Genomic DNA, 16252 nt, shown 5'->3' on the forward strand with positions numbered 1-16252 from the left:
TGTGTGTGTCCGTGCATACCTTTCTCTCTCTTCCCCTCGTCAAATCCCACCTCCTCGAAATCCTACCCGCAATGTACATCACTCATGCCCAAAATGTTGTCATCCGATCTGTAACCAAAGTTCAAATTAGCCATTTCGACCTCTGGACCTAATCTCAGGCTTATTTATTGCCTCACATCATGGAACCCAAGGAGCATGTTGTGTTGAACTTTCACAGATTGGGAGAAAAAAAGAGACGACCATACCCAAGCATTCCAATTCCCACGTAAAAAACTCTCCCGTTTTCACTGTCAAACACACACACACATACACACACACAAGCCATGATGGTGTCCAGTTACAGTGATGCTAAAACTCCCGTGGAATGTTTCTTTAGGGCAGATCGACAGGAGAGCACATGCTAGGACAAGGTATGAGTAGGTGGAGGAATAAGTGTGGCAACTTGGGTTACATTGGCCTACAGCTGGCCTTGACTTCTCTGGAATACCACGATAAATGTGGTGTAAAATCAACGTATCAGAGGTTGCAGGAATTCTAATTAACCTCACCCTGCGGGTTTTAGGGATTTGATGGATGGCATCCTCCGAAGTTTGCATCTGTATGCGAGGTGTGTCTGGTTGCAAAGTGGCGCCCCAAAAGAAACCAAGATGGTGACGAGAACAATTGCAAACGCAAGGCTTCAAGAGGGAAGTCCACAAACCAATGGGTGATATCACCGTGACTACGTCCACTGCTTATCTACAGTGTGTGGGTGTGCCATTGAACATACTTCTCATTGCATGGCATAAGTACGCTACAGCCACTTTCTCTTGCTGTACCTCTTGCTGACTTGACATGCCCCTTTTCTTGGTCCCATGGCCGGTTTCATGCCATCGCAAATACCAACATTAAATTGTCATGATGTGGATCTTACATGTGGAGGCTTAAGTAACGTGTTGACTTCATGGGGTTTGGTATGTGTAGCTTCTTTATGCCATCCATTACTCTGAGCTATTTGTGGTATCTTGAGACCATTATGCATGAACTTGGTTTAAGAGTAACCCAAGTCTGCTCATAAGCTCTGGCTATAACTGTATCTCTATGTTTAACTGTTGCCATCTCATCTTGAGAAGATTTGCATGTATACAGGTCCAAATATAGTTAATTGGCAAATTGGTTTATGGGGCTGTAAAATGTATTGGATACTGTTATTGACTGCTACCAGGCCTTCTCTAATGTTTGGATGAGCCCAATGATTGAACTATTGGGAAATAGAAGTAAAAAAAACAACTGCCATAGCAACCCCTGGTATTTAAGGGAATCAAACACTGGTATTTTTTTCTATAAATACAGAGGTGGGGTCATGTGTGCCATCGTTTTCTAGCCCGACTAAATATAAACAAGGCCCCTCTGCGCAATGTGTGTGTTATCTGTAACGGTGTGATGCAACCGCCCGAAACCTCTCTGAAATCGTTCCTTAAATATACATGAAAAGGGAATGGAAAAATACAGCAGGTTTTTTTTCTTCTGTCGGTTGTTTGAAGACGCGAGCACAACCGTCATCTGTCATCTCTAAAATATCACAACCAGGAAATAAATAAGAGAAAGGACGAAGGAAGGCGGGATGAAACACCGACTGAAAAAAGACAACGACAACTCACGCTTCGGATGGAGCGCCGCTGAAGCACATCTGTACGAGCAACATTCCTATTCTATTATGCGAGAAAATGACAAAACACCCCAAAAATGTTCCTTTCAGGTCTTGGCAGGTTGGAAATAAAACTCCGCAACTCACATTAATGTCTAATACTCGCTCATTTATTTATCCTTTCCCACACAAAGCTCTGTATTCCCCCCGGGCTACCATTTGCTTTGCAAAATGCATGCATGAAATTCTTGAGACCGAGCCTCCCCACGACAGTCTAAATAATAGATTACCAACACAGCATCCAGCCTGCGCTGTAACTTCAGCCCCAACTGTCCGGTCTCATTAGTGAGGGAAGTGTAAAAGATAGCCAGCTGCTAGCCCAGGTGACGGCACTCAGCTCTGGCCTTTGGCAGTAGTGGCCCACCCTAAAGAGAATATACGACGCTTCGCTCTGTGCTATTCATCTTGTAATCCGCCTCAAAGCTGCTAAGCTTCCGTTGATGGCAAATGAATGGACACCAATGGCAGCAGAGACAAGGGGGTGAAGGTTTCAGCGAGCAACACAGGCACACGGAAGAAAGGGCAGCAAAACGATTGGAATGACACAAGAAGGAAAGGTGGTTGGTTTGTGCCGTCAAGTTAGAACCAGAGGTGACCTAAGCCATTTTCATCCAAGGATCGTCCCCCCTTTTCTTCCTGCTTCAGCCCCTCCCTCCATCTCTTTTCACTCTATCACTCTTGCCCTCTCTCTCCATGTTCGCTTCCAAATGGCAGTCATTATACCGGACATGAAAAGTCATTTTAGTTCCGCCTGGCTTCTTCAAAGCAGCCAGCTATAATTGCAGATTGAGTAGAGAGCGAATACTGAGGTTACACAGAATTTAAACGCTGACTCCTAACCTTGCAGTGGTGCAGGAATTTGAATTCCAAAAAGGGAAGGATGAATGAGAGTTGCTACAATACCAATATTTACAAAATGGTGATGGTAATCAGTAGTTCTCAGTTTGCATGTGAGATACCCATCCATGTTGAAACGTCTCCCTGTGGACATGTGGGAGTGGAGGCACTGGATCTCATTACAACACGTGTCATTTCAAGAATTATGGCATGAATTGGGGAAACACTTCCAAATTATGAAAAATCCATCCACTATTAAATGCATTCCTCATTCGTGAAATTGCTATGTGGCAATGTCACTGCACTTTTTAATGGATTTTTCTCATCTTTGCCAATTCCAGTGGGAGTCTTGGAAATGTAAATGGCCAACAAATACAAATGATTTTATTTTAGACTTATTTCACGCAAATTATATTATGCAAAGCTGCTGCAGCTACAAACGCAATATGTTATCTAATCTTAGATTTGTTCTCTCTCTCTCTCTCTCTCTCTCTCTATATATATATAAATAAAAATAGATATAAGTATAACAAATATATATATATATAAATATATATATATAAATAAATAAGAATATACGTATACATATAAATTCAAAAAAATATATGTATAAATATAAATAAATAAAAATATATGTCTAAATATATACACTACCGTTCAAAAGTTTGGGATCACCCAGACAATTTTGTGTCTTCCATGAAAAATCACACTTTTATTTATCAAATGAATATAAAATATAGTCAAGACATTGACAAGGTTAGAAATAATGATTAATATTTGAAATATTAATTTTGTTCTACAAACTTCAAGCTCAAAGGAAGGCCAGTTGTATAGCTTATATCACCAGCATAACTGTTTTCAGCTGTGCTAACATAATTGCACGGGTTTTCTAATCAGACATTAGTCTTCTAAGGCGATTAGCAAACACAATGTACCATTAGAACATTGGAGTGATAGTTGCTGTAAAAGGGCCTCTATACACCTCTGGAGATATTTCATTAGAAACCAGACGTTTCCACCTAGAATAGTCATTTACCACATTAACAATGTAGAGAGTGTATTTCTGATTAATTTAATGTTATCTTTATTGAAAAAACAGTGCTTTTCTTTGAAAAATAAAGTCATTTCTAAGTGATCCCAAACTTTTGAACGGTAGTGTATATATATATATAAATATATACTGTGTTTAGGAGCTTGCATGCTTCACAAATTCAGCACCGAAGCAGTTCAGTCCCTGAGGTCATATTTATATATGTTGCTCTTCAGAGTTTACGAGCTAGCCACCAGCCTGAGCTTAGCACCCCTCCCTTGCACTTATCTCTTGCACCCTTCTATTTGGCACAGCAGGTAGAAGATTTGTTCTTGGAAAGAGCCTATCAGCTAAAGGCTCCGTTTTTTTACTTCTGGTTGCAGAGACCACATTGTTTAGCCCAGCTCCAGGCTCTCGCTGCAGAGTGCCTCTGAAAAAAAGTGTTTCAGCTAAGTCATTCCTTTTCGATAGAGGCTGGGGGAAAAGATGGAGAATATAGACTGGAAAGTGTGTCTTCTTTAGGAGACCCTCCCTGTAGTCCACTAACTACCTCCCCCACCCCTTCCCTCTCCCTTCCCAACCCATAAAACACAACTTCCACTGGCTCTCTCGCAAGCAGAAACAAATTCTAAAACTGTCATACTTTAATTGAAATTCCATCACTTGTGTGGCTGCTATTGTGGAATAATTTGATAAAGCTGTGTGACATGAATGCAAAGAGCCGACCGCCACTTCTATTTCTTCCCCCAGCTTTTATTTCCTCATTCCGCAGGTTATTCAAACGCAACTCCGTAGATTCTGATCTCAGCTTTTCCAAACATTTAAAATAAGAGGAAATGAGACAATGGGGATGGCATGAAAAGAAATATGATTGTTCGATCAGAAAGTCTGGAAAACTATACCCAGGCTACCTTTACATAACCCATCATTTTGATTCCAGATATTTGAAACCTGAGTTATTATCTTTCTCTTTTCTTTAGTTTCCCTCTAATTAGTACACTCTAAAAAGCCCAACTTCAAATTTGTTGTCCTAACACATTTTTTTAAGTTGAGTCAACAAATGCCTTTGAAAAAAGTTGAACTAACTCAAAATGTCAATTTCATTAATGAAGAGTGGAATCCACTTAAAATGTTAAGTTGAGAAAACTTAATATAGTGGTTTGGGCATCTGCTGAGGTAACTAAGGCCACTGCGCATGTATGTCAGTAAACACACACACACATATTTATATATATATATATATACAAATACATATATAAATACATATACAGGACTGTCTCAGAAAATTAGAATATTGTGATAAAGTTCTTTATTTTCTGTAATGCAATTTAAAAAAACAAATGTCATGCATTCTGGATTCATTACAAATCAACTGAAATATTGCAAGCCTTTTATTCTTTTAATATTGCTGATTATGGTTTACAGCTTAAGAAAACTCTAAAATCCTATCTCATAAAATTTGAATATTTCCTCAGACCAAGTAAAAAAAAAGATTTATAACAGCTGAGTGTTTGTCAAGGCTCAGGAAACCCTTGCAGGTGTTTCGAGTTAATTAGACAATTCAAGTGATTTGTTTAATACCCTACTAGTATACTTTTTCATGATATTCTAATATTTAGAGATAGGATATTTGAGTTTTCTTAAACTGTAAGCCATAATCAGCAATATTAAAAGAATAAAAGGCTTGCAATATTTCAGTTGATTTGTAATGAATCCAGAATGCATGACATTTTTGTTTCTTTAATTGCATTACAGAAAATAAAGAACTTCATCACAATACACGTGTCACAACCATGTTCCAAAGCTTGTTTCAAGGCCTTGATTTTGGATTAACAAAACAGATTTTTTTCTTTTTTTTTCTTTATGCAGTCATTTTGATTTTTAAGGATGTTGACCCTCTGCTGTCTATGTTCAAGTGTTGACACCTGGAATTCATATAGTTATGCAAACAAATGTTTAGTTATTGTTAATAAACATTTTGTGTTTGAAGAAGTTTGTTTTCTTTAACTTGACTTTTCCAAAGAAAACGGTGTACATTTTTAATTAATTTAAATGAAGGCAACGTTGCAAAGAATGTTGAGTGTACTCAAATAATGGGCAGTGAAATTTAGTAACAAAACATTTAAAGTTAAAAGTAAGTTCTCTCAACAAAACATTTTAAGTTAAAAGTAGGTTCTCTCAACAAAACATTTCTCAACAAAAAATGTTAAGTGCTGTTGATGTATGTTTTTAATCTACAAGAACACACAATTTAAAGTTTCTCCAATTTAATATTTTAAGTGTTCTGAACTTAAGTACATGAGTAGATTTAACTATCAAATGCAATATTTTAAGTAGTGTTAACTTAAATACATAAGTACGTCTGAATAGTAATGTTACGTTTGACAAACTTAAGATATCACTTTGAGTGGACTTCTTATCATAAATTGACACAACACATTAGCCTTTAGTTGAGTGAACTCAAAAAGGCTTTGCAGCTGGTTGCCTCACTTTTTTAAGTTGACTCAACTTTTTTTTTTTTAGAGTGTACTAACTTTCTCGAAGTGCTAATAGTGACAGGATGTTAGTTGCCAGATGGGGGGGGGAGGCGGGGAATCCAAAATGGAGGTCAAGGGCAAAAATCCAATCCTCTACAAGGGCCACTGACCCCGATCCAAAGCCATACCAGCATATCCCCTCCGCCTGTATGTCTTCACAACTGGCTACAGGCGTTTGGCATCAATCATAACCCCTGAAACTCAATCCGCAAGCAAAGGACAGCTGAATCCTCTATGTTTCTTTCACATCGGTTCCTCCCCTGTACGCGAAGCCTGGAGGCGGAGCCTATTCCAGGCGAGGCGTGCTAATGGTGTTGTACCCAGCGATGAACCATGTTGGAAGGGTTCAACTCATTCACGCTTCGATCTCGATTCCCTCCCGAGATGCTTGGACCAATTTTATTACCTTATACATGCTTCCTTTGGGCAATATTATCGAAACACACCATAAACTTTTTCATTGTTATGCAGATGACACTCAATATTTATCGAGCAAACCAGAGGAGAGCAAAACAACCAAAAAAATTCAAGTCTTAAAGACAAAAAAAACATGGATGACCTGCAACTTTAGATGTTGTTAAACAACAAAAACGGCAAATTTTAATCGCCTTGAGCCTACCTCAGATTATCAGGTGATGTGATGTGGATTCTGTAATTGGCATGTGGCATCCAACACACTGTAAAGAATCTTGGCGTTATCTTTGATCGGGACTTGTCCTTTAACTCCCACGTAAAGCAAATCTCAAGACTGCATTCTTTCTATCATCTCAAATCTTTCAAAAATCAGGCTCTTTGTCTCAAAAAAGCAGAAAAAATTCAGTCGCAGCGTTGTCACTAGATAGACTGGGATTACTCCACTCCTTAAGGCTCATTTGCTCTAATAAATCTCTCTCTCCTCTCCAGCCCAGTTGAGCATGTGTCTTCTCAACTTCGAAACTAGACTGAATCACTCTCATCACTGCTGCTCTGCACTGCTACAGGCTCCTCAAAAATCAAGAATCTCTTTTAAAATTCTCTTCTTAACCTAAGCAAAGCTCATGGATGCTCTCCATCATATCATAAGCTTTGTCGCCATATTATTGCCACTAGACTAACTAGAGAGCTACTAAATGCTAACTACTTTTCTTTCCTAGAGAAAGTAGAATGGAAAGCAGCCCCTTTTTTATCGTTTTCCTCTTTATGCTCCACTTTCCCCGGGAGGCCTCGTTTAAGAGTAGACTTTACCCCTTCCTCTTTGAGGAGAAGTTAGGGCTGCTGAATCATCACACCCTGGTCCAGCCCTTGATATGCTGCTATAGGCTTAGCTGCCGGGGGCGATTTGATGCTGAGTATACCTATCTCCTTTTTTCTCTTCTAAGGATGAATTTCTCTCAATCATTCACACGTCTCTCTGCTTTCTCCTCCCCCGAGTTTTTTTGACTTTACGCCCATGGGGTCATCGGACCCTAGACACGACTCTGCCCTGACTGCCTGATGGGTGCGCCTGGGATCGTGGAATTCGTGCATTCCCTGCCACTGTCCTGTTGGACCTCCACACTCCTCTCCTCCCGCCATCATCCGCCTGGATCGTCGAGGAGTCTTGGAAGTCTGAATTGTGAAATATAACTATTCATACTATTCATGTCATTCATTGAATTTTTTAACTCTAATAAATCTGTCCACATACACATACATCTATTTGCATCTCCTAGATCCAGGAGAGGATCCTCCTCTGCTCCTCTCCAGGTTTCTTCCCTTTTTTTCCCTTTGTTATTTTTTGAGTTTTTTTCGAGGTTTGGGGTTTTGGGGCAGGTGGGTAGTTCAATTTGTAAGATAATTGTAAGCACACAATGTAAACAATTAAATTGGTGAAATAAATAATTGAATTGAAACTGAATTGAAATCAGAATGAAAGAATGGGGAAGGCAGGGCACCTTTATTTGTTCATGATACTTCATTTCTTTTGACACTCATCAGAGACGGAGAGGAAAAGAAAGAAGAATATGAGAAAGGATGGAGAAAGAACAAGAGTAGCACACAGTAAAGAACAAGCTCAGCTATAGCCGCCTGTGCTCCCTCCACTGCCAAATAATATCTAGGCCTCAGCTTTCTGCCATGACAGGGTGATGGACAGTAGAGGTGATTTGGCCTGGGCGTGAAAATAGGCTTCTTATTATTCCAACCCAGTGACAACTTGAATATCAATACAATAAAATAAATCTGCCCGCGCTCCCCAATGTGTGAAACCAATGCCCCGTAGCGGTGGTTTTGATCAAGCAACCCACCCTTGACGCTAGTTATGCAGTACTAGAGGTTACTGGAGGAAATGCTTGCCAAGTAAATAAGTGAGTGAAGCGATTGAATCGAGTGGTGAAAAAACACAGCGGGACGGGGGCCAAAGTGAACCAAGGGTAAAGTCATGATCACTTCATTATGCTGGAGTGCGGCTCAGTGTTGTGCGAAATCAAACGGCTTTCTCATTTGTCACAATGCATCAAGCGGGCCCCGCTGTGAAGTGGCGGCGTAGTCGGCTGGAGGCCCCCCCCTCCCACACACACACACACACACACGCACTCACACCGGTTGATGTCCGTCGGTGAACAATAGACAAAATCAATGTACAGCGTGTGCTACAGTACTTATACCAACATGTGGGAAAACATCTTGCTACCAGTGGCGGCTGGTGAATTTTTTTTTGGGGGGGGCGCAGTTGGGCGACGCGGTTTAAATAGCACTCAACAATGAGAAGAAAAGAGGTTTTGAGTAGAATATTGTAAAAAACAAAGCTTTATTTCAAGAAAACACCGTGCTCAACACTGTCCAATAACAACTATCAACACACTGTAACTTTGGGCATGAGAGGTTCAGAGCAGAATGCTTTAAGAAACATTGGGTTGGATTTCAGAGGTTTGCAAAATAAAAGAGTTTCACCCTCACATGAAAGAGGTTCAGAGCAGAATAGAGTCAGAAAGAGATGCAGCACATCTTACATTGGGTGTTTGACAGAGTAGACCCCACTACGTGTAAAGAAAAGTAGCCCTCCTCTCTTTAAAGTTGGCAAACTTCTCAATAACTCTCTGGTTAAAGTCAATCATGTCTGTAACCAGCCTGTTTCCATTATTCTTGAGGGAATGTGTCTGTTTTTTAGAACTTCTTCGTTGTGTTTTCGATGCCAGTTCGGTCTCCTTCTGCTGCTCTGCTCTGCAAACAGGGTTAGCTTCATGCTGTTAGCTAGATAACTGCGGTAAGATTCGTGCTTTACACTTGTCTGAAGCTCTTTAGATCCCTCACCCCGTTGTAGTCCAGAGAGTTTCAGTCCCAGGACTTTGGAACAACAGACAGGGGAAACTAAACAGCGCATTACTCACTGAGCTCCAGCTAACCAGCTCCGGTTAGCAACCTGCTCGTGTAGCTCCGTGGAGCTCTCTGGCTGAGGGAACGATACTGGTCTCTGATTGGCCGAATAGTCCAGTCACGTGAAACAAGAAACAATGTCATTGGCCAGGGCGTAAATTTTTGCGCCCCAAGATTCACGTTTCATCCGCCAATGAGAAGCCATCCTTGCCGAAACGACCGTGAAATGTTTGCTCGCTGCTGCACACACATGTTTGGCCGGCGCCCCGAAAATGGGGCGGGGCTTCTCTCCGTGATGATGAGTGGCGATATATTATTTATGTCACATTTAACTTAAGTGGTTGTTGACAGGGGCTTATGGTCTCCCACGCACATTTAGCGCGTCAACACGGTATATTTGCTATTTAAATGATTTGGTATATAATGTTTTTTGACAGGATATATAATATTTTTTTCTTCTTCTTTTTTTTTTCATCTCAACATTTTAAGAGGAGCGGCGCCCTAGCGCCCTCTATGGACGCACCACCACTGCTTGCTACCCCCTGCTGCCCTTTTTTGTTGTTGTTGTTTTACCTCCAGCATGACCTCTACTAGTCAAACTTCCCCTGCATCAGACACCAACCCACCCTGCCAGCGGGGCCGGCCGGCCTGCCAGTCAGTCAGTGGGTAGTTAAGGACTGTTGCTGGAACAAAATAAACTGGAATACACCCACCGGATTACAGAGGGCAGGCAGTAAGAGGGGTGATTGCTAACAGACCTATTGGCACTCCATCTCCTTCAACACCACGGCGCCTGATAATTGTGGCCTCTATGTTTACATATCCATTTTTGCAGTGTAAGTGTTGATTCCTCATTCCGCGCTCGTAATGGGGGCCCTGGCCCTGGAATTCCTGAAGTATTGCTCACACACGGGCAGAGACACATACCTAAACACACACACACACACACACACGCGCGCGCATATCAACTTTTTCCTCGCTCTTTTTGTCCACACTTGAACATAAACCAGTGAGTCAGAGCTACTTGACTGTGAGACAATGGGGCTGTGAGGTGCACTTCTTTGTAAGAGGGCTTGGCTCGCCTTTGCAGAAGAAGGACTCAGATGAAGGAACGGTGAAAGGTTCCGCAGTCCTTCAAGATGCCTGTTACATTAAATCCAACGCCGTCGATGAGCTCATATCTATAAGCTTAACATTTAACTCGCGTATAGGGAGCAGCAGAAAAATACAGAAACACTTGAGCAGGTGAGTGCACATTGGAGAAGTAAAAAAGGACATCTGAAAGACACGGTTGACTTTTCTCTAACGTTCAGTCTTAAAAGTCCCGCTGTCCCTTCCGGACACTGTCAAAAGATGTGGGATAAGATTCCGGAACGCGCTTCAGGCTCAGAAAAAAGCTGCAGAGAAAAGTAGATCGGAAGACACGCAAAAAAATGGCCGAACTCCCCTAGAGGCATTTTCTAAACCATATCATTTGTCAATTTAATGGCTTGCATGCCACAAACTGTTTGTAGCCTGCACACACACACGCACGCACACACACACACAGTTGCACATGCACGCACACGCACATGCATATGCATGTGCACAATGGTAATACTAATTTCCCCTTTTATTTCTTTTCGACACTATAACAAGGAATTAGCTCTTCACGATTTACATGGATATTGCAACAAGCTACATGTGCTTTTGGAGGATTTAGAAAAAAGAGTGGAAGACGAGGGTTTGAGAGAAGATGGCCGCGGCGTCGCTCCCGCTTTTTCCTCGGCTGTGACTCTTTGCTCCCGCCGGCGACTTTGGGCAGCAGCTCTTTGAGCGAGCGCCCGCCTTACCCATTTTGTCTCCTCTTTGTCGCAACGGCAAAATTGGAAAATCGAGCGGGCGTTAATTGCGCCGTGTCAAAATTGGGCAAGCGCTGATTGTTGGAGCTGAGAACCGTAAACACTGTCAGACAATCGGGGTGCTGGGAAGTGCTTACTGGCTTTAAACTGGGAATTGCTTGAGCAAACACACGCACACACACACTAGTTTGCATGCACACACAGACACTGACCATTTCAATACCTTAGTAGCCTACTCCGCCTTAAATCAATGCCTTTTTATTGGCAATGTATCTTTCTTTCATGGTTGGATAGACTTCCTGAAGCCTTTTTTTTTACACCACAAATGCCTCCAAAAATAATTGCAGTTTGAAAAAAATAAAAAGTATTAATGTTTAGCAATGGGTACATAATCAGTCATTGTGTGAGCTTCGGAACCCACTGCGCCGATTGGTGTTCAGATGGTTCTCTCCATCATCATCCCTCTCACTGGCTGAGGGGAACGAGTCCCCTAGTGGCCCAACTGGCGCACTGAGCACAGGTGGTGTGTGAGCGCAGCTCTACTGGAAATAAAAGGTTCACTTTAATCCTGATTGACGGGGCATGTTTGCGTGGCGGACTGCCTCTGCGTGATACCACGCTTCTTATTTATAAAAAAAAAACCATGTGAGCTCTTTAGAAAGAAAGCACAACAAAAAAAAGCAACGACAAAAAAAGAAAAGAAGCAAAGTCAAAGCCCCGGGAGGAAAATAATTAATAAAAACATGCTCTAAAAATAAGACGGATGAGATGAGAGATCTCTGGGGAGTTGCAGCGAGGCTCTTTGAACATTCTCCACAACGCAGCTCCCTGAAAAGGCTTCCACAACTCTCAAAGAGTCCACTTCATGAACTGTGTTTACGTGACACGGACGAAAATAACGCGTCTTTTTGCCGGCGGTCTATTCATATTTATTATGTTCTTTCTCTCACACAAAAGGTGAACTAATCAACTGTAAACGCAATATTGAACTGTATCACGATGTGTTTTGCCGAATTATTGAAAAATAATAAACTGATTTTTTTTACGCAAGCGCCGTTCACACCATGACCAGAATATACTCCACCTGCCCCATACGCTGTTGTGCAGATACATATTTGCAAATACACACACACACACACACACACATACTTATACATACACATACATATATTAGATATAGATTTCATACCATCCGTGGGATGTGGCTCGGAGAGCCCGACTGTGTTCAAGGTTGCGCGCATTCGTGATAATAAACTAGGCATAACAACAATTATATTTGTGTGCTCATAAATAAAGCGGTTAATATCCGGACATAAGCCGTATTGATTATCAGCTGGACACAGCTCGGATGTTTCAACCATAACTTCATGGGGCTCCACGTCCACCTGGAATCACTGCGGCAGCAGCGACTGTCACCACCTCCAAACTCACGGGCTCTCAACACGCTTCTTACCTTATCACCATTGTGCGGTCGGTTCGAAACTCGCTCTCTCCTTTTTTTCTTTGTTTTTGTGTTCTTCTTTTTTTTCCCTCGTTGTCTGCTCAAGGTGAAGTTTTTTTTTTTTTACATCCAGGAATGACAGTCTAGTCCGAGGGAAATGAAATTACAGTGGAAGAAAAGAAATCCGTCCTCAGGTTCTTCTTCTTCTTCTTCTACTACTCCTTCTTGTTGTTTTGCTCTTCCCCCACCCCCCCGTCGGTTCGCTCTTATTTCGTTTCTTTCCTTTGAGTTGTCCGTCACCGACGCATGAGACGATCTACGGGGCGAAAAAACACGCGCGTGTGTGTGCGCGCCGTATTCTCTGGGTTCGGGTCTGTCTGTGTGGGGCTCGTTAGATCTTCATTGAATTGAACGTGGCGAGACTGTGCTTGTGTTTGAAGAGTGTGGCGTGGCTGGAACACGCAGCCCCCTCGCGCTCCCTCTCTCTCTCTCTCTCTCCTTCTCTCACTCTCTGTCTGTCTGTCTCTTTAGCTCTCTCTCTCTCTGCCGAGCACGGACTGAAACCAAACGCAGAGAACAACAGGAGAGAGAGAGAGAAGGAGGGGTGACGTCACACAGCGAGGTCCCACTTTTTCTAATTTTCTGGACCCCCCCCCCCCCCCCACACACACACACACACTCCCTCAACTCCGGTCTGACTGTAATTTTATTCCAGTTGGGAAATCATGAGAATATGAGTGATTGCATACCTCTGCGTATGTTAGGTATACTACAGCTGTGGTGTTGTACATAGACATAGTACATAGGAATCATATTCTTATTGCATTGGAATTTAGATTAAATGGTTCTGAAATTGTAGGCAAAAATGCTCTATTATAATATGCTATATGGTTGATTACATTTTAGTAAACAGACAGAAAGGACGCAGACATAACTATACCATGATGACAATTTGTAAAAAAGTCTAAATTCATGCTTTTTGCCTGCAAGACAACAAGCAAACAACTTTTTTAAATGCTCTTATACAAATTGCAATACATTCCCTCGGAAATGTAGTCTGCCTATGATGAGTATGAGTATGAATTACAATCTTTTTAAAAAGATTATACCTACCTCAGGATACTTAAGTTCAGTACTCAAGTGAAATAACTTTACACTCTACCACTGGTCCTTAAAGGTGCACTGTGTAATGTCTGACCACCAGCTCCAAACAGATAGGGGGCAGCATTTCCCCTCCACCACTTGGTCATTACTATCTAAATGAACAGGCATCAGTTATCACATTATAAAAATGGCACAAATGAGCAAAACTTTCACCCGACTGTGACTCTTAAGAGGTGGTCCGAATAACACCGCTATCTCATAATCTCCATGTGTGGCTTCGGCCTTCTGTTTATGTTCGTCATGTGTTTTGTTGACTGTGCCACCGAGCAAACCCTGTATGCTGTGATCGTGTGTCCATGAGATTAAGAATCCAAGGTGGCAGACGCAGACCTTCAGTTGGCAGAGGTGTAGCAGCCCAATCTCAACCTGGAGTTAAATCCCTACATTTGAAACAAACTCTTTGGCCAGATCCTACACATTGCACCTTTTAAGCAAGTGAGAGTTAAAGCCTGTCGTAAAAGGATGCTTCACGGTAGTAATGTCAGCGCAGACTCCATAAAACTGCCACAATGTACAATATGATGACGACAAACTCATCACGAAAAGCCACACTATAGGTCCCTGCAGAGATATTATATCGAATTTGTTGTCAGGCCGGCCGTGGATGTGTGTGCACGCCCATCATCTACCATTTTGTTTATTTTTTATCAAAGGCATCGCTTCGGTATATAGGAAAGCTGCCTTCACACACTGCATCGCGTACTCAAGGTCAGCCTGTCAGAGCAGCCGAGCTGAGCAGTAACCTCTATAAACCATGTATAATGATCACACGTGTCATGTAATGATTCCAAGAGGTGATTGATTCCCATCGGCGCTACTGAAAAGACATAATTGTGCACGACAATGCATAAAGGGACAACGTTGCTCCTGATAACACAGTCAAGTGGAGGGTCCTCTGATGTAGGGCTCCAGAGAAATAGCAGCAATGGCCCGGGGAGACAGATGAGTATGACCAATTGTGTTTTGAGAAGTTGCTTTTGTGGCAGCAACCCAAGCCCTGTGATGAACAACCGAGGCCCGCAGACACCAAACATCTAGCATCCAGCAATAGCACTCGGAGAGACAGACTGCCGCAGTCAGCAGATCTGCTTTTCTTACCTGCACTCAGACACGCCGTGTATCTGATTGAGTGACTGTGATCGTGATTCATACCTGCAAATTAGACCGTGCTCCATTTATCAAGGGCAGGATTACCGGATACCGCCTCCATATGCAGATTCGTGGGACAAAAGGAAGCTCTGATTTTTTGTGACGATGAGCGATTGAGAAACTTGATGATATGAGCGTTTGGTGAACTATCGCCCCTGACTGCTGGCGGTGAGAGAACACGGTGGGAGTGATAGCTTGTTGTGTCTAGAGGCGCGCTGTACCGACGAGCATGTCTGATTATATAACTAGCACCAGAGCAGTTGTTTGGAAGCTATTCATAAGGCTCAGGAGGAGAGACTGAAGGCTGGAATGCTGTCCTGATGAACCTCTTGCTCTCTTTTATAAAAGGCCATCAGCCCCTTTAGCCCAGGCCCACCAACATTCACCTCCGATGGCGACTCGCTTTCTTCTTCTCCAAATCCCCGGAATGTATTCATGATCTTTGAATACGATTGGATGACACAGATTATTAGATTTATAATTCCACTCTGTATCTAACCTTGTGCTTTCATATGCTTGGCAGCAGCTCTCACAGCAGTACTGCTGCACTTGTTGACAAATGGGTGCGAAGGTGGGATTTATCAAGCGCCTTCCTTCCCGGCCTATCATGGCTGAACTTTGCCGCCCCAACAGGACACGCTAGTCTATAAAACCCTGTGTCCTTCAATAAGACTGGCGTGCTGACACGCAGCATCATCGCGTGCTGAAGTTCGCCTATTAATACTCTTGACAGTGAGAAGGCCATTTAACTCACTTGGCAAAGGTCTTTTTTTGGGGAGGACAATGACAACACATTTCGATAAAATGAGGCAACAGTGTTTGATATACTGCCTCAAACATGTTTCCATACATACATGCGTGGGGTCAGGCAAAGTGTAGCACTGATTGACATGTACAGCGTAAATGCAATGCACATTTACAAAGATTATACAATATCAATACGCATTCACTTTTAATTATGTGAGCAAATTGTATGATGCATGTGCTTTTTTCTGTGTATCCGCCCACACAGTAAATCTATGGTGACTCTTCAGATTTCACAAACATAATTTGCATTGAATATTCTCATTTATTTAAAATACCGAACATGGCTGCCGAAGAACAAATGAATGCCATATTCTATAATTGGTTAATTAAGGGCTAGTATTGATTAGTAGCTAAATATCACTGCAACCATAGATATTTAAATATTTTGTTTGTCATCACGCAAAGATTTCAAACCAAAGTTGAATA

General features: G+C 42.1%; 1 protein-coding gene across 5 annotated transcripts in view; it reads right to left on the reverse strand.

Moving 5' to 3' along the window:
* The window catches only part of LOC130211454 (receptor-type tyrosine-protein phosphatase delta-like), a 255394-nt gene that overhangs the window by 115705 nt on the left and 123437 nt on the right, over positions 1-16252 (reverse strand). The window contains exon 1 of one of the 5 annotated variants that reach the window (XM_056442150.1): positions 12719-13163. The exons of the other annotated variants lie outside the window; for them this stretch is intronic. The gene's annotated coding sequence lies outside the window, so the exon portion shown is untranslated. Of the gene's footprint in view, positions 1-12718; positions 13164-16252 lie in introns of those variants that run through there. 5 annotated transcript variants of the gene reach the window in all.

This window comes from Pseudoliparis swirei, chromosome 21 (assembly GCF_029220125.1).
Source record: "Pseudoliparis swirei isolate HS2019 ecotype Mariana Trench chromosome 21, NWPU_hadal_v1, whole genome shotgun sequence".
NCBI lineage: Eukaryota > Metazoa > Chordata > Actinopteri > Perciformes > Liparidae > Pseudoliparis > Pseudoliparis swirei.